Source organism: Echinops telfairi, unplaced genomic scaffold (assembly GCF_000313985.2).
Source record: "Echinops telfairi isolate 266 unplaced genomic scaffold, ASM31398v2 ScPeMD7_36;HRSCAF=134, whole genome shotgun sequence".
NCBI classification, from domain to species: Eukaryota; Metazoa; Chordata; class Mammalia; order Afrosoricida; family Tenrecidae; genus Echinops; species Echinops telfairi.
The window spans coordinates 2,225,293-2,228,934 of NW_022103934.1; the positions used below are offsets into that span (position 1 = coordinate 2,225,293).

General features: G+C 41.8%; 1 pseudogene; it reads left to right on the forward strand.

Moving 5' to 3' along the window:
• The first annotated feature begins 882 nt into the window (after window positions 1-882).
• Window positions 883-1,595, forward strand: LOC101655512 (annotated as a pseudogene).
• The last annotated feature ends 2,047 nt before the right edge of the window (window positions 1,596-3,642 follow it).

Sequence of the window (3,642 nt, forward strand, 5' to 3'; positions counted from 1 at the left end):
GGCCCATACCTTTAATAATAAAACACAATTTGTCATCGACTCCACCTCTGATTCACTTGCCTCACTCCAGAGGCAGCTAACATTCTTCACAGAAGTCACCCTACAGAACCATCCAGCCTTCAACTTACAGATGAAGGGGGACCATGTGTGTTCTTAAATGAGGAGTGTCATTACTATATTAATAAATCAGGCATAGTTGAACAAAATGTTAAAGTGATTCTCATCATGGCCCATGAAATTTGAAAGCTCCAATAAAGCACCACTGGCTCTTCTTTGTGGTTTCAAAACCCCTTTCAGCTTGGATTTTGCCCTTGGTCGGACCCCTAATAATAATCTGTCTGCTATTACTTTTATCTCCCTGTATTTTTAAAATTCACAGGAATGAATGAAAGACATCTCCAACCTAAACTTCAACCAGCTCTACTTTATCCCTACAGTCCGGTTCTGACCGACCCTGGACCTGAACCTTTCAGCTCTTAACCGCTCCCCTGGTCATCCCGTTTCAGCAGGAAGCAGTTAAGACAGAACTTGACGCCCATTATCACGAAGTGTTTGGGGTGTTTCGACCAGGTCTGGACTGTGCGGCCCATTCCCCCAGCATTCCAAGGCAATTCTAGACTTACAGCTCCTTTGCCCGCATTCCTAGAAACTCATCTGTGAAAACAAGATAATCTGCTCGTAAGCCATCTCCTGACTCAGACCCTGCAACGGCAGCACAGGGAAGCCTCCCTCCTCCTTATCAGTGCATTCCTCCCTAACTTCGGCCCTGTATAGGTCCCACTGCCCCTGATGATGGGCGCAATTTCCCTGACCTAACTCCTTGGGTCTCATAACCCACCTGGGAACTCATTTTCCTGCTCTGATAAAGTCACTCTTAACTTCATGTTCCTTTTCTCAATTCTACCTTCGTTCTGTACCTCAGTTTACCTCTCAATATCCTATGTAGGATGGCTGACACAGATGTCATTTTTTTTGTAATGCTTTTGGGATGTTTGGACAGTCTGCTACTGGCTGCGATGGCCTATGACCGATTTGTGGCCATCTGTCATCCTTTGCACTACCGGGTTATCATGAACCCCCGCCTTTGTGGCTTATTGGTTTCGGTGTCCATTTTCATCAGCCTTTTGATCTCCCAGTTGCACAATACGGTAGTGTTGCAAGTTATTTATTTCAAGGATTTGGAAATTGCTCATTTCTTCTGTGACCTTTCTCAACTTCGCAATCTTGCCTGTTCTGACGCATTCACCAATAGCATAGTGATGTACATTGTCGGTGCCCTGTCTGGCTTGCTTCCAATTTCAGGGATCCTTTGCTCTTATTATAGAATAGTTTCCTCTGTTCTGAGAGTCCAGCCCTCAAGTGGGAAGTATAAAGCCTTTTCCACCTGTGGCTCTCACCTGTCAGTTGTTTGCTTATTTTATGGAACAGGTCTTGGAGTGTACCTCAGTTCAGCGGTCTCATCTTCCCCCAAGAAAGGTGCCCTGGCCTCAGTGATGTACACTGTGGTCACCCCTATGCTAAATCCCTTCATCTACAGCCTGAGGAACAGCAACATCAAGAGAGCCCCGTGGAGGCTTTTCAGTAGAGCAAGGTGATCCTTTTGCCTTCTTTTGTTGTTGCTCAAGTTAAAAAAACCCATCAAAACCAAACATTGTGAACTATGAATTATATGTATCATGCTAGATCATTGTTGTAGTTTTCATTCTGTATGTTTCATATCAAAATATTATATATTTTCTTACGTTTTGAATGGACTTGGTGGAGTATTCTGGGATACTTCATATGTCGCAGCTGCCCTATAATTGAATTCTATGGTTCTTACCTATGAAGTCTCCTTTGGTTTCTCATCAATGACCTACGGCACTTGGAGAAATACACAACTCTCTTTTTATATGTTTAAAATCTGTATCAATTTTCAGGGTTCATGTGTATTTTCCATACAACTTTTCTATCTACTGAATCGAGTTTTGCAGGTCATATATTGGAATGTATGTCATTATTCTTCACCTTAGTTCTTATTGTAATCATCTTTGAAGCTTTAAAAATAATGATCACTCACCACCAGAGATTCTGATAACTGGATTGGGGTGGCTTGAGCATTCAAATTTTATTTTACTTATCTGTTAATCATTTTACTGGGGCTCTTATAGCTCTTATAACAATGCATATATCAATTGTATCAATCACATTTGTGCATATGTTGTCATCATTTTCAAAGCGTTTTCTTTCGACTTGAGCCTGTGGTATCAGCTCCTCTTTTCCCCCTCCCTCCCCCACCCTCCCACTCTTGTGAAAACTTGATAAATTACTATTTTCATTTCTTACACAGTAGTCGTCTCCCTTCACTCTTTTTCATTTGTTCATTATTCTGGTGGGGTGGGGGATGGGTTATAAGTTGATTGATTGATCATTTAGATCAGTTCCGCCTTTCTCCCCCTTCTCCCCACCTCCTATACACTACCTTCCACCTACCATCAGCATATCGCTGCTCTCATGACTGTTTCTGAGGGGTTATCTGTCCTGGATTCCATGTGTTGAGAGCTCTTGTCCGTACCAATATACAGCTCCGGTTTAGCTGGATTTGTAAGGTATAACTGGGTTCATGATCTTGTAGGGGAGGAAGCATTAAAGAACAACAGGAATGTGTTTGTTTTGTAGGTGCTATACTGCACCCTGGTTGGCTCATCCCTTCCTTGTGACCCTTCAGTGAGAGGATGTCCAATTATTTACAGATGGGCTTTGAGTCTCCATTTTGACCCTCCTCGTTTGCGTCATTATGATTGGTTGTTTTGGATCTTCTGATGCCTGATAGTTGATCCTGTCGACATCTCGTGATCACACAGGCTGGTGTGGTTCTTCCTTGTGAGAATGAACATGTTAAACAAATATCCCAGTAAGCTGTACAGCGCAGCCACAGTAAAGTGCTTCACCTCTAAGCCAGATCTTTTGTCTTGAGTCCTATATTGCTCATGGGCAGATAATGAAGAATGTCGAGTTTAGAACTCAAATAGGGAAGATAACAAGGAACCTCCTCTGGCATCAGGCAATGTGATTTTCTTAAACATTCTTCATAAGACCTTTTCACATGTAGTCTCATTTCATCCTGTTGCTACTTTTGGCTATTGTCTGGCTGCAACTCAGGGCAATATTATTATATAAAAGAATTAACCATCATCTTGCCCGGCATCATCTTTATGATGGCTGGTATATATGAGTCCTTTCCTAATGGGTTAGTTCATCTCGAAGGCTTCTCTTGTTTTTGTTGGTCATCTACAGAACCAAAGATGATCTCTTTTCTCTAACAATTGGCCTTTTCTGTTGGCATGTCCAAAGTAAGCAAGTCTCAACCTTACCATCCTTGCTTCTATGGTTGTATTTCTTCTAATATGCTCATTCTCCACACATCTGGTCAGATATGTTGAATTTTAAGCTATTGTTTCTCTGTTGCAATTTCTATACTTTGAAATTTAAAGTGTTGTTATGTACCACTGAGTCAGTTACTACTCAGAGTGACCTATATATAACAGAATAAGATACTGGTTGGTCCTGTGCTGCCCTCACAATTGTGATATTTGAGCTCATTGTTGTAGTCACTGTATCCATCCACCTCATTGAGGATTTGTTTTGCTGACTCTCTCCTTC